This window comes from Nycticebus coucang, chromosome 15 (assembly GCF_027406575.1).
Source record: "Nycticebus coucang isolate mNycCou1 chromosome 15, mNycCou1.pri, whole genome shotgun sequence".
Lineage (NCBI taxonomy): Eukaryota > Metazoa > Chordata > Mammalia > Primates > Lorisidae > Nycticebus > Nycticebus coucang.
Genome location: NC_069794.1, coordinates 80144527 through 80163951, shown reverse-complemented (window position 1 = coordinate 80163951; position 19425 = coordinate 80144527). Strand labels below are relative to the sequence as shown.

At 47.6% G+C, this 19425-nt stretch overlaps 1 protein-coding gene across 5 annotated transcripts in view; it reads left to right on the top strand.

The window, feature by feature from the left end:
- Positions 1-1527: 1527 nt before the first annotated feature.
- Positions 1528-19425, top strand: part of SLC7A1 (solute carrier family 7 member 1) — a 72817-nt gene continuing 54919 nt past the window's right edge. For 2 of the 5 annotated variants that reach the window (XM_053563408.1, XM_053563406.1), the window contains exon 1: positions 1528-1605. The gene's annotated coding sequence lies outside the window, so the exon portion shown is untranslated. Of the gene's footprint in view, positions 1606-10754; positions 10782-17109; positions 17241-19425 lie in introns of those variants that run through there. The other 3 variants (XM_053563409.1, XM_053563411.1, XM_053563410.1) reach the window with 3 other exon arrangements.

Here is a 19425-nt window from a genome sequence, read left to right as displayed (position 1 = left end):
AAAAGAAAGAAAAAGAAAATTTCACATATTTCCAACACCAAGGGACAATTTTTTTTGATGAGAATATAATGTTTTTAAGCTCTAAACACAGATGAAATATTTTGCAGAAGATCATACAGCATATGAAGTGGTAGAGTTCAGATTCAAACCCTGATCTGATGCCAAAGGCAGTCTTTTGAATCACACCAGGCTTTCTTCTGTGAGAAGGCAAACATCCTTAGCCAGGCCCCAGCAGGCAAATGAGGCTGTGTGGCCTGAGAATAGCTACTTATGTGTACAACTTAAATTTATTGTTTTAAAACAAAGCGTATAAGGTGGCCTACCATGATGCCAAGCATAGTTCCAAGTGCTTTACACATATTAACCCATCCCTATGTTCGTTAAAACTTAGTCTGAAGCTAGCCCCGTGCAGTTAGGTACTTTACAAGTTGCTAGTCTAATTCCAAGGGAGTGTAACTAACATTCAGCCTCTGACAAAGTGCCCCCATTGCTGACCAAGCACATTTGAGAAAAGGATTCAAAGACCGTGGACATGGCCCACCGTTTTTCTATTTTCCTACAAAGGTAGAGGGAGGCTGGCAGTGTTAATTTGAAAAAAAGAAAAATCTTCACTTCTTTGTCGTTAGATTGTTTTGCTGTTTTTCTTTTGCCCTTAATCCTTGCGTGTTGTTAGGAAGGAGCCTAAAGCCTGAATGTACCTGTGTCCCTTGACGGTGGTGTGTGCACACCCAGAAATCTGTGAGTCAGTTTGATTTTAGACGCACAGTCAATCAGCAGGGAGCTGATGAGGTGAGCACTACGGGATTCAGCACTGAGGTTTCTGCTAACTGACAGGACAGTAAGAGGCTTTGACTAATCCACCTGTGGGTGTGCACGCACCACCGTCAAGGGGCACAGGTAGATTCAGGCTTTGGGCTCCTTCCTCACAGCACACAAGGATTAAGGGCCAAAGAAAAGCAACAGAACAATCTAATGACAAAGAAATGAAGATTTTTCATCATTCTTTAAAACCCTTGAAGTGCATCTCACATCTTTTATTAATATTTGGGGGAAGGAAAACTGGCCACGGGCTCCGGGTCAGCTGGCTGTGGCCGCCGGGTTGGGCTTGACACGCCCAGGCCTGTGGCGCCAGTTCCACCCAGGAGTGGTTGGGGCTGCCAAAGACCGGAGGATGCCGTCGCGCGGTGGGGTCGGATTGGCGGAGAAATGGTCAAAAGCCCGCCGCGACAGCTCGGGCGCTCTGAGGCGCCGCCGTCCCGCCTATCCAGGGCCGTCACTCCCGGACGCCGCCTCCCATTGGTGCCAGGCGGTGACGTGCCACCGACAGAGCTGGGACTGCCCGTCTGGGGGCGGGCGGTGCGAGGGGCGGGGGCGGGCGCGGCTGATGAAACCCGCGCCAAATCCCGCCCGCCCTCGGCGTCCCATTCACTCCGCGCTGGCAGGTGCGAGCGGCCGGTCAACTGTCGGGCGGACGGGGCACGCGCCAGCCGGCTCCCGCTAACCGCAGCCTCCACCCCGTCCCCGCCTCGGCCGTTCGGCCGCGGGACCCAGAGTGCGTCGGACCGTCCGCGGTCCTGCCAGCAGCATCCCGCCGCCGCAGGCTCGGTGAGTGCCCGGCCCCCGCCAGCGCCCGGCAGCATCTCGGGCCGGGGTCATCCTGGAGAGAACCCCGGCGCCGCGCGGGTCCGCGGGAGGGTGGCGCGGGTGGGTGAAGGTCCCACGCTGGGGGCACTGGCATTCTCCCGGGCGGGCGAGCGCGGGGGTGTGGGCGCGGGCTGGTGCCCATGCGGCTGTTGCCTCCCCGGAGTCCATTTTGCTTTCCTGAAGCCGTGGCGTGGTGCATGATGCAACACAGAGTGAGGAAGCGTGGGCGACCTGGCGCCTCGAGGATGCGCGCTCCACGCGCCTGCCCGGGGTCCTGGGCGCCGGGACGCGCGGGTGGGCCGTGTGGGCAGGGGCCAGCCGCGGGCGTGGGGGCCGGCCCGGGAGGGAGTCGGAGCCGGCTGGCAGCTAGGCAGACCTTCCCTTACATGGCGCGGTGCGGAGCACCCCGCCCCGCCACGAGGTCCGCGGATGTGTCATCCGCCGCCAGTGGGCCTCCGCCCCTCCTCCAGGAGGGTGGTCCCACGGCAGGTGGCCGGCTTAGGGACTGTCCCGCCCACCCTTGCCCGGTGCTCATTCTTTCCTAGAGCTCTGGGTCTTCCTCTCTTCCCCGGGCCCCGTTCCAGATGTTCCAGCTTTACCTCTCGTCTAGGTTCCCAAGATTACTTCTAGAATGTCCCCTCGGGTGGGCTTGTAATCCTATTTTGTCTGAAAAGGCTGTTTTGGAGTGGAAGTTCTTCTGGCTTTATAAAGACGACCTATTCTCAGGCTGTCCTTTTTTGCGTAGTAAAAAGTTTCCGGGCACAGCCAGGTGGGGCAGTCATTCTTAACTACGTGTACGCAGAGCGGGCAGCTGCGCTGTTGTACTCCCATCACGCGCTAGGGCAGCTCCTTCCCGGTTCAGGGGGTGTGGGAACCAGATAGGGGTTGTGTTTTTTGACTTGTACGATTCCGGTAATCAGACATGTGTCTTCTGGGGAACCCCCCTGCTCCCCCACACAAACCCACACTACCCTTCCTAGTACCCACAGTGACATTTCTCACGTGTTTTTATTCCAGATACAGTTACCAGAAGGTTGGGATTTCAGTTCCTAGTGTATCTCCCTAGAAATGTGCCTTCCAATTACAATTTAACTGGAAGGACTGTGTATGTGTCCCTGAATGCCCTAGTTGTGTTTAATTTGAGTTATAATCTATATCTTAACATTTTTTGCTATTTATGTTTGGTTTGAATAATAGGAAATCATGATACATTATTCCCCTGATATTTTCAGTTGGTCTCAGTGGAAATCATAATTTTTATATGAACACACCCTTCTGTCATTAAAACAAAAGATTTTTTTTTTTTAAACAAAAGATCTTAAGTCACACAGAACAGAAATTTAGGGGAAAAGTCAACAGTGGATTAAAATAATTTTTAAATGTTTAGCATATTGAGATCATGTTCAATCATTATAAAGGTAAAGTTCAAAGGATGTCAAAGGAGTTTTGAGTAAACTAAGAGAACAAGGTTTAATAAGTAGAGATCAGAAAAGTGTTCAGTTGTCTGATACTGGATCTTTGAGCCACAGGCTCTTATGCACATAGTTATTTACTTTGGGCTAAAAGGGCCAGATAGTTGACTTGAAGGATTTCAAATTCTTGAGACACATATATTAATTATATTTTGTAGAAGATCTCATTCCCTGATGGAATAAAATACATGTTGACTTATTATACTAGTCTGTAGTCTTTTAACCAAAGCCAGTATAAACAGGTAATTATGTTGGAGGGCTCGCATTATATCCAATTAAATGAATCCTTTCTCATTATTAACTATGTGTTTGGAATTATTGCTTATTAATCCCAGGGAGACATTTTAAACAGGAAAATCAATGGATCCTTTTATGGAGAGAAATGCTTTTTTCCCTTTGACCTGGAAGATACCTGGGTCTCTGTCATCTTGCTAAGAGTCATCTTCTGAGATGTTCATTGTTCCAGCTGACCTTTGGTCCTCAGCCAGGCAGGACCTTTAGATGAGACCCTAGTGATTTTCCATGATTGGCTCCTTGAGATTTTAAAGGTAGATCCCCCAGGATTAGGGGTGGCAGTCTGTGTGGGGGCTGACAGGGGTCAGACAGACTCTAAGCACAGGAGTCCCCGTAATAATAAGATGGGAAGGCTGAGGAAAGAGCATGTTGGGGGAAAGAAAGACTTCTTAAAGTCATTAAGCTCCCAACCCCAGGGACAGGATTAGACTGAATGTGCCCTCTTGGGGCTCTTCCCAGGTCCATGACTTTGTGTTGCAGTCCCCTGCCCCAGGTGGTGGCCACCTTCCCATTCACCTGGTTCCTGGCACCAAACCTGAGGGGGGGGGGGCTCTTCTAGCTCCATCTCCTTTGCTGCCCTCTAGTGGTCAGCCTAGAGGTGGGCTTGCTCCAGTGGGATGGCCCCCTGTGAACTTGGATTTATAAAGCCCAGAGAAGTTCCTGAGTCTTCAGGACACCTGTCTCCCCATGGGTTCCTGGGTGAGTGGCATAAGGGCTCAGGCCAGGCTGGGCGCTTGTAGCTCAGTGGTTAGAGTGCTGACCCTCTGCACCATGGGTGGCAGGTTCAAACCTAGCCCAGGCCTGCTTACTGGCAAAAAAAGAAAAAAAGGGCTCAGGCCAAGCTGTTGTCCACTCCATGTTTTAGGCCTCTCTGGGGAAGGAATAGGGGAGTAGCACGCATCCTTTATGGTAGATTATCCACCCTTGTGGTGAAATTAGTGGTGTTTCTTTCTATTTCTCTATAATCTGCCTCCCTTCCTCCAACTCTATCTTGGAAATAACTACTCCTTGCTGTTCTTCAGTGTGAGTCAGAATCTGTCAATGGAGGTTTAGTGCACCTAACACCTGGACTGCTAGAGCGATGGACAGCAAGGTGGGAAAAAGAGTTGGTGGGCTGCTGTGTTCCTTCCTCTTCCAAGGCATTTTGTTCAGATATGCAGCATTGGCAGACCATGGGTGACAGTGTTTACCTAACCCACTGGTCAGGATTCAGTTATCCTGGGAACACAGGCTGTGGGAAAGACATTCCTGGACATTGAACTAGATTCTAGTACAGGGTTCACCTCTCCCGCTACACCCCGTAGCTTTCAGTGGGCTTTCTCCTTCTGGTTATTGTCATGAATGATGGGGACTAGCAGATGGTACATTTGGTGTGAACACTGAGAAACTGGAGGGAAGAGGTGTTGTTGCCTTGAAACTCCTTTGAGCTGTTGAGGCAGGCTGGAAAGAATTCTGGGAGCAGCACCGTTTTTTGGCTTCTGGAGTCTTGGCTTTGCTTCTGCCTTCACGTGCAGCCTCCAGAAAGAATCTTAGACTTTCTGAACCCTACACACTTGTTTCATATGCAGATTGGGAGAGTCTGTCCCTCTCAGCCTCCCAGAGTAGTGAAGCTGGGAAGCATGAAGCCCGCAGTGTTCTTTGAAAGAATAAAGGTACCAAGTCAATGCATTTAGATTCCTTTATTGAAATCAGTGCCTTTGTTACAAGCCTGTTACAATTCTGGTCGTGGCAACCAGAAATCACAGCAGAAAAACCTTTCAACACTCTGGTTTAGTGGGTTTACGTGGTATGGAAGTGGGAGAGTGTCTCTTCCCCTAGTAGGAGCGTATCTTCTACATTGTCTAACCCTGGTAGAGTGACACCCTTCTCTCTTTTCTGGAGGTTCAGAGGGCATGGACAGTTTTCTTTCCTTACCTATCGGTGTTCGTACTGCAGCATTTTTTTCAGAACCTTCAGAGAAGGTTGTTGACTGTGAGGACAACCAGTTCTCTCCCATTTGTCTAGCGGTGCAGCCCACCTGTGCAGTGAATCCCCAAGGTGGAGACTTTCTGGCAGTGCTGACTCTGGGAGTGGCTTCTGCTTGGTATGGCCATCTTGAGCTTATGGGGCCCCTGAGCTGTAGGGTGGATGGAGATGCCATGAACCCTCCTTCAGCCAGGGCTGAATCCTGGAGTAGACTCCAACTATGAGGTAGGTACCTTTTTATTTCTCAGAGCCACATTTAAATTGGCTTGCCTAATAATTGGCTTCTGGTACCTCCCTTATAGCATTGAGAAGATTTAAATGAGATAGTTCATTTTATGCATTTAACGTAGTGTTTGGGAAACGCTATTTCATGTAATGTTAATTTGTATGCTGGAAGAAAGTTCAGTTCTTTGATTTAGGTGTAGAAGAAAAATAATTTTTATGACAACTCAATTTGGCTGTCCCATTTTGCCAAAGGGTTAAAATGGAGTCCCTTTTCCTTGGGATTGTATCTAAATGAAAGCGGGCAGAAGTAGGCCCAGGGTGTTGGAGGGCATCTGCTTACCAGTTCACATCGCTTCTGGCCCTGGGTCTGGGGAGGAGCAGCAGTTACTGCTGCCCTGGGGGTCCTGGGAGACATCACTTTTTAGGGTCCTAGTGCCCTGGGTGCAGTTTCCCTTAGGCCTGAGAGCCACGCACTTAGGGCATGGCCTGCCTGGCACCTTTGGGAAGCAGAGCTCACTGCCCCTTCCTTGGTGCTTGCTGTGTGTGTATGTGTGCACACGTGTGTGTGCCTGTGTGTTTGATGGGGGGCTGGAGGGAGTAGGGAGTGACTGCCTTCCTTATAGTCATCCAGATTCCCAAACATTTTGTCCAAATTACCCCAAAAGCCTTAGGTTTTTAGGAAAACCAAAGCCTCAAACTGGGGGCCCTCTGTTTTCCACTTATTTGTTGCTTCCTAGGTGACAGTCTAGGATGCTTCTGTGTGGGGCAGGGATGATAGGCATGTCACCCCGGCAGTTGCGGGAAGGGGAGAGAGCAGAACTTAACTTTGTATTTTGTTATTTGTTGCCGTGGCTGTGATCATCTTACCTAAGAAGCACTTGAGTTGATCTACGAAGACCAGCTTGGAAGCATCTTTTTTTTTTTTGAGACAGAGCCTCAAGCTGTTGCCCTGGGTAGAGTGCCATGCGTCACAGCTCACAGCAACTTCCAACTCCTGGGCTCAAGTGATTCTCTTGTCTCTGCCTCCCAAGTAGCTGGGACTACAGGCACCTGCCACAATGCCCAGCTATTTTTTGGTTGTAGCTGCCATTGTTTGGCAGGTCCAGGCTGGATTCGAACCCACCAGCTCTAGTATATGTGGTTGGCTCCTTAGCCACTTGAGTTACTGGCACTGAGCCAGAAACGTCCTCTTTCTGGTATCTTATCTGGCTACCAAGTGCCATTAACCGAAGTCTGTTAAACCAAATAGGAAGGAAGGGAGAGGCCCCGGGGCTAGGTAAGATCAATCATTGCAAGCATTTATTTAGTGCTCACTATGTACTCTGTGCTTTATGTGTGTTTTCTTTGACTCCTCCTGAGCACCCAGAGAGGCTGGAACTACTACTTTGATGGGCTATGGAGGCAGGTGGCCCACGGGTATATAGGTGGGTAGTAAGTGGCAGAGCGAAGACTGGAACCCAGGCGTGCAGTGGGGACGTGGGCATCACCTGTGCCTGGCCTCCTGCCTCTCTGGGCATTTGTGTAGCTTGCCATGTGTATGCTGACATAGGAGCATACAGACCTGAAGACCATCAGCCCGGGCCCTTCTTTGTTTCTGGCTGAGTCTGGGCAGTGCTGGTGCTGGCTGCCCCCAAGCTGGGCAACACCCTGGTTACTCTCTGCCATCTCTGAACTTAGACCTTAGATCTCTCTCCAGGCCCCAGCAGCGGAGACCTTGTGCACCTGGCACCTGGAGCCCTGGGCGGGGGGTTTGGGGGGCAGGGTCCCGGGTCCCTGGGAGCACCGGGATGCTGCCAGCACCAGGCACAGGTGTGTGTGACAGAGGCCGGCTGCATTCTTTCTGGGTCAGTAGTTTGGCATTTACCTCACCAGTGTGTCTGGCTGGATGCAGAGCTTCTAGCTCAGACCACTCAGGAGTCCTCTTTGATTTATCCCCACCTGGTTGCACCCACATTCCTCACCATCTCTGCCTGGGAAGAGCCCTTCACAGGGGTCCGGTGGGAACCAGAGATTATTGGAGAAGTTGGCTTCCCTTCCATTTTCTCAAGGCCAGTGGCAGCTGTAGTCCTGCGCTGGCTTCTCCTTTCCTAGTTTCTACAGTGAGGTGATTGGGCACATGCCCATTTCCTTAGGGACACCTTGCCACCCTCAGGAAGCCCGGACCAGGAGCTGTCCACACTAGGGGCCTGCAGCAAGGGCTCCTGTCCCCTGTAGTGACTCAGGGGAGTGTTTCCAAGTGTCAGGGGAGGTTCCTGCCCTCCCTTGGGGTGAGGCCAGCTCCAGGAGCTGTGGCCCCATGGGAAGGAGGACTGGAAGGTAGAGTTAGGAGAACGTTCCCACCCCTTCCTGCTTTTCTCCTTTTTCTCTCTTTCCTTTTTTTCCCCAACCTTGTTGAAGATAACATTTCAGAGTTAAAATTGCCCAAGTGTAAGGAACTCCTTTGTATCTTTTTCTCAGATCTACCAGTTAATGTTTTACCTCTTTTATTCTCTCTCTACACACACACACATAGTTTTTTTTTTTGGGGGGGGGGTTAGATATCTGAATTTTTAATTAATTTTTTTGTTTTTATTAAATCATAACTGTGTATATTGATGGGGTTCAGTGTACTGATTTGATATACAACGTGAAATGCTTACATTGAACTGATTAACACATCCACCATCACAATTATACTCTTTCCTTAATAGTTTTGAAATGTATCATTGTATCATGCACATTAGGTGAGGTCCCCCTAAATACCCTCCCTCCTCCCTGTTCTCCCCTCTTCTACTTTTTGGACAATAGTTATGTTTTACCATTTGTATGAATGTGCAGGTGATTATATATTGATTTCATAGTAGTATTGGGTACATTGGATACTTTCCCCCCCATTTTTGAGATACTTTACTAAGAAGAATATATTCCAGCTCCACCCAGGTAAACATAAAAGATGTGAAGTCTCCATCCTTTTTATGGCTGCATAGTATTCCCTGGTGTACACATACCACAATTTTTTCATCTATTCATGGGTCGATGGGCACTTGGGCTGTTTCCATGTCTTGGCAATTATGAATTGGGCTGCAGTAAACATTCTGGTGCAAATGTCTTTGTTATAAAATGATTTTTGGTCATCTGGGTATGTATCTAGTTGAGGAATTAAAGGATCGAACGGTAGGTCTACTTTTACTTCCTGGAGCATTCTCCAGACTTCTTTCCAAAAGGTCGTATTAGTTTGCATTCCCACCAGCAGTGTAGAAGTGTTCCCTTCTCTCCACATCTGCGCCAGCATCTGTAGTTTTGTGGGTTTTGTGATGTGGGCTAATGTTACTGGAGTTAGGTGATAATCTCAAAGTGCTTTTGATTTGCCACTTTTTTTGTCACATCTTTTCATTTGCCCCTCCATACTTTAGTGTGTATTTCTTTCCTAAGAACAAGGACGCCCTCTTACATAATCATGGTGCAAGATCAAAACCAGGACATTCAACATGGATACAATCTTGTTTTATAGTACACATCCTATATTCAATGTCCTTTATGACTGGATATTTTTGGGGAAGAGTTGGCGGGTGGGGGTGTTTCAAAAAGCTATAGTCTAATTTTCTGCCTTACAAGCCTCTTTGAAAAAAAGTTTCTTAAAGTTAGAATTAGGAAGCTTCAGAATAAAAATTAGGAAGCTTCAGAAAATTGAAAGAGGAGAAAATAAAAACCATCTACAATTCCAGCACAAGGGTGTCACGCTGGGCCAAGTAAAGGGCTTACAGAAAGGTGGTTGGAAGATGTCTTCCCCTTCTTCAGCTCCTGGTGACCTAGCCACCCAGACCGCGTTTCCTGTGCCTGGACACCGTGGCTGTGGGGAGGAGCCAGCCCCTGGCTGCCCTGAAGTCTTTCATGCGGTAGCCCAGCCCTTGGGCGGGTGCTCACTCACACCGGCTAACTCAGCCATCCTTGGTGGTGGCTTTATCCTGCATATCCTTGGGGTGGGGAAGGGCGGAGATCATTATTAAATATCAGAACTTGTTGGAAACTTGAAAAAGAAATGTTGCAGGTCCTCTCTTGTCTGGCATATACCCGTTGCTTGCTAGACTTGGCAGAGGTAAGGACGGGCATGGAGCCTGGCTGAGGGAGACAGCGTAGGCCCATTATCTTGTGGCTGTTTCACGCAGTTGTTAGACTTGCCTTTTGATGAACCTCGTGGCCCCGGCCAGTGGGCCGCTGAATGCAGAATTCTAAATTGTGAAGTCTCAGAAGTTCTTGGGGGAAGATTCAAAACTGGGGTATGTGGTGAAGCGTGAATCTTCTTTATTTCATCTGGGTGGGCTATCCCCCTCATCACGACCAGCGGAAACTAAGAGGGGCTCTTCTTTTTTCCTGGCCTGGAATGGGTCTTTTTTTTTTTTCTTTGTAGAGACAGAGTTTCACTTTATGGCCCTCGGTAGAGTGCCGTGGCGTCACACAGCTCACAGCAACCTCCAACTCCTGGGCTTAGGCGATTCTCCTGCCTCAGCCTCCCGAGCAGCTGGGACTACAGGCGCCCGCCACAATGCCTGGCTATTTTTTGGTTGCAGTTTGGCCGGGGCTGGATTTGAACCCGCCACCCTCGGCATATGGGGCTGGTGCCCTGCTCACTGAGCCACAGGCGCTGCCCTGGAATGGGTCTTGATTAAGTGAGTCTGGTTTCTGGAATGATTTTATCCTTAGAAGCGACTATTTCATTGTATTCGGCTCCCTTCCCCTTCGTTTGTACCTCAGTTTCCCTGAGTTACAAACCTACACCGCGTGTGAGAAAGGGCCTCTGAAGGTCACGATCAAAAGCCTTGAGTATTTTTCCATGTGTTTGTTTTTTCTTCCCCAGCCCCAGACCCTTGCCTTGAAGGAGCTGGCCTTGAGAGTGATTGTGGTAGGCAGCCGCCCAGGCTCTGTACACCCTGCTGAGCCCAGGCAACTCCTAACCTGAATGGGCCAGGGCTGCCCGGCTGACAGGCTCCTCTTCAAAGAAACCCTTTGAAGTGCAAACATTTCCTTTCCTGAAAAGAAGGGAAATTGAAATGAAAACTTATTGTTCTGTGCAGACAATGTTCTTTTCGATCAAAGAAGGAGTGAGGCTTATAAAGGGAGATTCATAATTCTGGTCTGATGGGGCAACTGGTGTGGGTGTGAATGTCCATCCTCTCAGAGGAACGAAGTGGGCCTCTGGGATTGGTAAGACTATATTTTCCTTCTTTTTTCTTTGTTCTTACTCCTTAACATTCTATATCTATATCTAGATCTAATGTGCTATATTTAACTGCGTCTCTCTTTTTTGTTTTTATCTTTACAGTCTTTCATGATAACTTATGATACTAGCTCCATAGTAAACACTATGCAGCCAATAAGAATGGTGTTTTCAAAGAATATTTGATCCCATGGGGAAAACTTTAATGCTAAAATTGAAAAAAATCTGGGCACAGTTTTTCATATTCAGTGTTATCTTGATAAGATATTATGTATTTGCATAAAAAGAAAACTCTTAAAAATGGACTTTGGTTCACTGCTATATTTGTAGCACCTAAAACAATATTCAACAAATACTAATGAGTATTTTTTGTAAAACAGTAAATGTTCAAGGAGGAATGTCTTTAAGGTAAGTAGTAAAATTTTGGCAGGTTGGATGGGTTTATTTTAAATTTCTACTATAATTTTGCCCTGACAACTCAGTTTGGAGTTCATTTTGTTCTTTGGTACAAATCGTACTGTGAATGAGTGACTTTGAGGTTTCTGTTTTTGGAATGGTTCAGTGTTACTGAAATCAAAGTATCTGAATGTTACATTGGTGATTAGGCACTTTCACAGAGAAGGTGAAATTACAACTTCTCCCTGTAGCCAACATGCCGTTGGGCCAGTTTGTCCTGTCCTATTGAAAATTTTTGCCTGATTTGTCCAAGACTTCTCCTCTTTGAGCATCAGGACAAGACACTCTGGATAGTAATTCCCTGTCTAGACCAGTCTGAGCAAAAAAATTGGGGAGCAGAGGTTTCTTTTTGTCGTGACTTGCGAGTTTCTGACTAAAGTGGACAATGTGCTCTGGGCAATTCTGAAGCACGTGAGTAGCATCACAGGGCAGACGTTTGTGATTTCCTAGTGCGGTTTGCTGTGCAGACGGGTAGCTCTGCCCTTAGCTGACCTGGCATGCCAGGTGTTTCACAGGTGTCCTCATCAGGCTGTTTTCAGAAATAGGCCATACACGTGATAATTTCATCACTTTGCCTTTCTTTGAAGTGTATTTTATTCAGTGTGAGGGTGAGGAAGAAGTTACTTGAAAGTTAAGTTTCCTATGTTAAGTTACCTATTTCAGAGTTAAGGATTTGTAAGAAAAGGGAGAAAAGATATTCTTATAGAAATGTTGATTTGGGAAAGTCTCATGGATAGAAATTGAATAGTATTGAAAATACAATATTAGCAATAGCGGGCATCCCGGTAAGTAGTTCTTGGAAAAGTCAAATGAATTTTTGTTTAAGAAGTGTTTGCTTTTGTTGCTTAGAAAATAAATATTCTTTCGAAAGCCTGTGTATATAATTCTTTATTTATTTATGTATTTATTTTTATTGTTAAATCATAGCTGTGTACATTAATGCAATCAAGGGGTACAATGTACTGGTTTCGTATACAATCTGAAATATTCTCGTCAAACTGTTCAACGTAGCCTTCATGGCATTTTCTTAGTTATTGTATGTAGACATTTGTATTCTGCCTTTAGTAAGTTTCGCCTGCACCCATTCTAAGATGCACCGTAGGTGTGGCCCCACCCATTACCCTCCCTCCACCGCAACCTCCCCCCTCCCTTCCCCTTCCTTGGCCCTTTCCCCATAGTCTTGTGCTATAGTTGGGTTATGGCCTTCATGTGAAAGCTATCATTTAGCTTCATAGTAGGGCTGAGTACATTGGATACTTTTTCTTCCATTCCTGAGATACTTTGCTAAGAAGAATATGTTCCAGCTCTATCCATGTAAACATGAAAGAGGTAAAGTCTCCACCTTTAAGGCTGCATAATATTCCATGGTATACATGTACCACAATTTGCTAGTCCATTCGTGGGTCGATGAGCACTTGGGCTTCTTCCATGATTTAGCAATTGTGAATTGGGCTGCAATAAACATTCTGGTACAGATGTCTGTTATATTGTGATTTTTGGTCTTCTGGATATAAACCTAGTAAAGGAATTATAGGATCAATTGACAGGTCTATTTTTAGGTCCCTAAGTATTCTCCAAACATCCTTCTAGAAGGAAGGTATTAGTGTGCATTCCCACCAGCAGTGTAGAAGTGTGCCCTTTCCTCCACATCCACGCCAACATCTCTGGTTTGGGGATTTTGTTACGTGGGCTGCTCTTACTGGGGTTAGGTGATATCTCAAAGTAGTTTTGATTTGCATTTCTCTGATGATGAGCTTTTTTTCATGTGTTTGTAGATGGTGCGTCTGTCTTCTTTAGAGAAATTTCTCTTCAAGTCTCTTGCCCACCCTGAGATGGGATCACTTGTTCTTTTCTTGCTAATACGTTTGAGTTCTCTGTGGATTCTGGTTATTAAACCTTTATTGGAGGTATAACCTGCAAATATTTTCTCCCATTCTGAGGGCTGTCTGCTTGAAAAGCCTGTGTATATAATTCTTTTATTTATTTTTTTTTTGTAGAGACAGAGTCTCACTTTACTGCCCTCGGTAGAGTGCCGTGGCGTCACACAGCTCACAGCAACCTCCAGCTCTTGGGCTTACGTGATTCTCTTGCCTCAGCCTCCCAAGCAGCTGGGACTACAGGTGCCCGCCACAACGCCCAGCTATTTTTGTGTGTGTGTGTGTGTGTGTGTTTGTTTGTTTTTTTTTTGACCGGGGCTGGGTTTGAACCCGCCACCTCCGACATATGGGACCGGCGCCCTACTCCTTGAGCCACAGGCACCGCCAATGCGCCCGGCTATTTTTTTGTTGCAGTTTGGCCGGGACTGGGTTTGAACCTGCCACCCTCGGCATATGGGGCCAGCGCCCTACTCACTGAGCCACAGGCGCCACCCTGAAAAGCCTGTGTATATAATTCTTAAAACAATTATAATTCAAAGGAACTGATTCTACTGAGCGAAGGCATAGGTGACGTAACAGAACTAAAGCAAGATAAATTGCCAAGTTTATGGAAACAGTGTACAAATATCTGTTCTTGTTCCTTATAAGCTTCTTTTATTTACTAGGCTTCTCAATAAAAATGAATTCATTGTAAGAATTCAATGTATTTAATTTGCAGTCTTTGAAAAACTTGCAAGTTACAAGTATTACTACCACTGCTAATATTTGAGAAGAAACCTCACAGGAGTTGACTGTATGTTGATATTATTTTAAGTAAGTGATAATGTGTAATTGTTGTATAACAACTTCCCTCAAATCTATAACCTCAAGTTTTTAGCAGCTCAGTTTTTTTTTTTTAAAAAAACCTTTTGTTGGAAGATACTTCTTTTTCAGGTTGTTTTCTCCCCAGAGGGCAATGTTGGGAGCTATTAAGCAAGAGCATTCAGTAATTCTTTGTACTGAACTGGGAAGAATTGTGTCTCAGAGTTTGATGCAATCAAAATTTTGGAAAATTGTTGGATCTAATTTGCACTAGGATTCAGGCCTAATTCCTGAAAGATTCTTTGGGTCTGTGGTCAGGTGAGTCAGGGCGAGGGCTTTGCCATGTCTTGTTTCTTGGGTGATTTTGAATTTGTGCCCAAGGGCGGAGAAAACACGCCTGCACAAAGCCAAACCACTTCCATGTTGCTCCTGGCTGCCAAACTGTCCTGTGTTGAGCTTCTGCGAGGGAGGTTGGGCTGAGTCAACCTGCACAGCCCTGAGTCGTGGGAGAGTTGGAGCCTTTTAGGTGCTGCAAGCCCTGCCCTCCCTTAGTGGCCCAGCAGGTGTCCACTGTTCATGAGAAGGAGCACTCTTTTGCCCAGGAGGGGCACTGGGTGAAGGGACAGAGGAGAGGACAGGTCCTTGACACTGATACTTTCTGGGGGCAAGCAATATTGCCCCCAAATCAAAATGAGTCCTGGTTCAGACATTTTTGATCTCTTCCCTTGTTGCTAGACTTCCTTAAGCCGTCAGACCTCATGGCCCAGTTGATAGTGCCTGTGGGTATGGGCATGGGCTCCTTATACCTCTGCAGGACAAGGACCTACTCCCTGCTGGGTATGAACCTTACAAGGGCTGCACCTAAAGAGCAAGCTGTACCCAGGTGAAAATTGAGACCTAGGGACCAGACTAACTGTGGTATATTGCCTCTGGAAATGCAGCTCCCAGAGCAGGAAACATTTGCACTGTGGTTGTGCATATTGGGTGAATTTTGTGATGTACCCGTTCATTATTGCTGTCATTCCCTCATCACTGTTGGAAAAGTGTATAGGTGGGCAGGTGTGTGTGCACGGACAGGACAGAAGTGGCAGCAGGTTTGGGTGAAAAGGATGGGGAGAAGGAGTACATCTCTGTGAGGATACCAGTTAAGCTCTTGGCGTAATATAATAGTGCCTTTCATATGCCAAAGTCAAACTTTGGGTGTCTTTAAACTGTCTAGACAAGCACGTGCATAAAAATCTCCCGGGGATCTCGCTGAAATGCAGTTCTTCGTCTGAGCATCTTCTGCGCAGGTGAGAGTTCCAGCCAGTGTCTCTGCAGCCACGGGAACCTGGAATGAGTCCAGGGAGACCTGAACTGCCCTTCAGGCCACACTTCCTGAGAGCAGGCTCTGGGGTGCATTTCTCTTCTCTCCTGTGCCTTGAAGCAGTGCCTCATAGAGAGTAAATGCTCAAAGAATACTTTCTCAGCTGAATTGAAGAAATTGCTGTCCCCAAGCCCATTTACTTTCATGCCCTCAGGACTCAGGGGTGTGGTGGCCCGTGGGCAGTCTCCATATGTTGTACCCCAGCCTGGTTATCTGTGGCAGCCTCTGGCAGATAGGAAGTGGCAGGCTGGCTCCTGAGATGGGGTTCCCCACAGTGGTGAGGAGTGATAGCCCAGGCCTGCAGCAAGGGAGGAGACCGTATACCTGGAACCCTGGAACCCCAGAGGGCTGGGGTGACCCTGGGGAGTGGCAGGCCGCTCTGCCCATTTCAGGAGCTCCGTGCTGTGGGCCCACCTGCAACACAGTTGCCCTATACTTCCTCATTTGAAAAACGAGGAAAATGACAGTCCGTACCACACCAGGCGGTGCTGAAGATGAGCACATTTGGAACATTGCCAGGTTCCCCGTGAGAGCCTAGGAGAGGGGAGCTGGAGTTAGGATCGGTCTGTAATGGGTTAAGCGCCAGCCTTGAGGGGGGCTTCTCCCAGATGAAAAGTTTGAAAAGTGCCATTCCTGAGTTTGCACATAAATGTTGGTGCAGGAGTAGGTGTAAATTAACGTGCAAAGTGATTCCTCCAGCAAGCTGACCTGGTGAAATGGGCTGTGGAGCAGTTGCTACTTGTTCCTCTTAGTTAGGAAATTCTTAGTGGAAGAGGCGGAGGTCAGGAGCTTACTAACTAAGGGCAGGTGAGGGAGAAGATGAACCTGGCTTGTAGGTGCACTGCAGAGTGTAGGCATGGTGCTGCCGGGGGCTGAAGTTCCAGGGTGCCCCTGAGAGGGGACTGCACACACTTGGGTATATGCTCAGGGATTAAGCCTCCTTGCAGTTTACTTATGTTTGATTCTTACCAAACTTTAGGATTGGGTGGCTAAGGGTAAGGGAAGTGCTCAGACCTGGTTCCCTAGTATGCCAGAGGTGCTGGGAGGGGACAGATAGGACTTGAATATTCAGGGAAAACTTGGCTGTGTTGGCTCCATGCAGTTCAAAGACTTATGCCTAGTACATGTGTTTGCAGAGGGAAACTTAAAGGAAGGAAGAAGAAGGCCAAGCAGATAGGTGTTCAGCTTCTCCCTGTGTTTTACTGCAAATGCCTAAGGAAATGTCCAGCAAGTCCTCTGAAATTCCCCACTCTGAATGGTTTTCTTGCACCTTTTCACAGGGAGAAAAAAGGAGGAAGCAAAGAGAATGGAGTGTCATTATTCAGTTGTATGTGATTTTTATTTTTGAGGTGCTGTCTGGTTCGTTACCTCATAAGCTCATTAGAAGGGCTTCGATTAAATGGAATATAGAAATATCACTCACATTCTTCTTCAAAACCTGGGACTTGCGACCATTTCTATAAAATGTGAGCCAAGACTGGAGCTTCCAGGGAAGGCTCTGGACGGTGGGGATGCTAGGGTCAAGGGATGGGGGTTCTTATGGGTACCCCCGTGCCCTTTGGTGGCTTTTGAATTTTGTATCACGCCTGTGTTGCCTTTATAGAAATCCAATCATGACATTAGGGAAAATCAGATTTAGTTTTTATGGTACCTCTTGCAGGAAGTAGAAGGTTTTTAATACTTTTCAGTCTCTGGAAACTCAGACCTTATTTAGTCATCTCACCAGGTGCTACGATTAGCCCCACATTACACTGGTGGAACTTTGAAGTTAGCCCCAGGAATAATCATTCTGCTTTGTAGCTCTTGTCACCTGGGTGCAGAGGAAGAGTCAGTCAGCTGAAGAGACCATCTTGACTGTTGAGTGAAGCTGCCAGGGGAGGAAATTAAGACACATTTCAAGGTGTGAAAAAGTCCTGTCAGGGAGAAGGTTCTGCCATTCATTGGAGGTATGTTCTTGGGCATGAAAAGGTGTAATCTGGAGCAGTTCTCACAAAATGGAATGCATTTGTGAAGGTGCCGGGACATAGACCAGGCGAGGCGGGGAGGAGGCACAGCGTAGGCCTTGTCCCCTGCTGCCCAGCTGCAGAGGTCCTGTTGGACTCATCGCACTCCCTCCATACGCCGGCAGTTCTGTCAGGATGTGCCTCCCTCTCAATAGACATGGCCTGGAAGTGGACTCCAGGCCTCCACGCCACTGGCTTAGCCGCGGACTCATGTGATCCTGGGCAGGATGCAGGTGCTCAGGGCCGAATTTTCTGCTAATGGGTTAGAAAGAGACTGTATTAGGATGATCCTCTCTTTGGGGTTTCCATCCTTAAACAGGAAGTCAGTGACATTCCATGATTACTCCCAAGAGTACTGTGCATTTTGGTGACCATACTATCAAAACGATGTTGAATGGGAACAGCAGTGATCAGAGTATGTAGTAGAAACAGAAGGTCTGGTGTTAGGACAATGACAAAGATCTTGATTGAGAAGGCTCACTTTGAGCAGGACATTGGTGTGACCAAAAGGAGCAATGTGACTCATATAAAAATAAAAATCATGTGGTACCAGCACCCCGTGGTGAACCAGCTTTGTGTCCTTTCAAAGGAATGCTCCAGGGGAACTTCTGCCCCTCAGAATAGTGTATTTCCTCAGCACAGCTCTGGAAAGAGCGACTAGTCTTAGACCAAGCGTTTCATGGTATGATGACAGGGTGCTTATCCATTCATGACAGGAGCAGCCGTTTCCTGGTGCCAAGTCATGGCTGCCGTGTCCTGTTATGTGGGGCGTCTCTGGTGGAGGTTTGGAATGTTGGGATGGGCCATGAGAAGTTTCAGTCCCAAACTATCTCACCAGGGAGGAAGTCTGAGAAAGGTTATGTTTCAAAAGGATTAGCCAGCCGTGCACATAAAAATATATACAGCCCTCATCAAAGGAGAAAGACCCAGCTTGAAATTAGTCTGAAGCATTTCAGCAGCAGCAGCCAGGTGCAGTGGAAGCTCTCTGTCAAGATCTCTAGGAAGAGCTGTCTTCCGCTGAGATACTTCTTTTGGGAAACACTTCACAGTGTTCTTGCCTCTGCTTCTCCCTTTCCCTCCTGAGAAACATACTTTCCCTGGAGGAATAAAGAAAAGGGCAACACGAGAAGATGGGAGAGGGAGTCCCCAGTACTGCCTGCAGAGAGCAGGGCAGGGGTGTGGAAGGAAGCCTTGGGTCTGAGAACAAGAGAACTCTTGACGGCTCGCTGCTTTTGGCAGATTGGGACAGGGAACCAAAGTTTTGAAAGATCACTTTTCCAGCATTGGCGGATCCTTAGAAGGCAGGGCGCACTTGGAGTGAAAGGCGCAGGGCAAGTGTCTGCCCAGGGTGCCCCCCCCGACTCAGTAGCTCTTCGTGTCCTTTCCAGGGAGAAAGGGCAGTTGAGAGTGGATTGTGCCAGATTCACATTTCTCTCGGTAATCCCTGCAGTGGCTCCTCAGCCTAGGCTGGACCCTTGGGTAGAGTCAGCAGGAGATGCATGGTGGGGCACCCTGCACCCTCCGTTGGCTTTGGAGTATTATGCCCAATGTCCTTCAGATTTGCCTTAACAGACATGATCTGGCTGATAACAGGGCATTCTTACTTACACATGCAGATGTGCGTATATAAAAATAACACGCCCTTGTATTGAACAGTGCACACTCAGCTCTGCCACTGAGTTCATGTAGGGGTTTGCAGGAGGACAAAGGATGGCAAATAGTCAAATTTGCAAAGAAGACTTCAGTTGTACAGTCCAAGTGCAGATGTCTTAAATATCTGCTCTGTGGACAGAAATCCGATAAGGGTTGTGTTACAGAAGAGGGGAAATCTTGTTTGCCAGCCCCAAAGAAGCCTTGGCTCTCACTGGGGGATGGCAGAGTGTTCCTAACAGGATTGGCCGAAAGATCGGAGAGACGGGGAGTGGGAGATGTGATTGTCGTTTCAAAGTGCTATAGGCCACTGTGAGGCTGGCTCCCCTCCCAGCACGTGCTCTTTGTCAGGACTTAACCGATGTTCTGGAATAAATAAAAAGCAAACTGGACTTTCCACTGCTAGTAACAAACTGACCGAACCAGAGGATGAGGGAGAAGGCAGGCACCAGAAGATTGTTATTACCTGTGGCTCCAC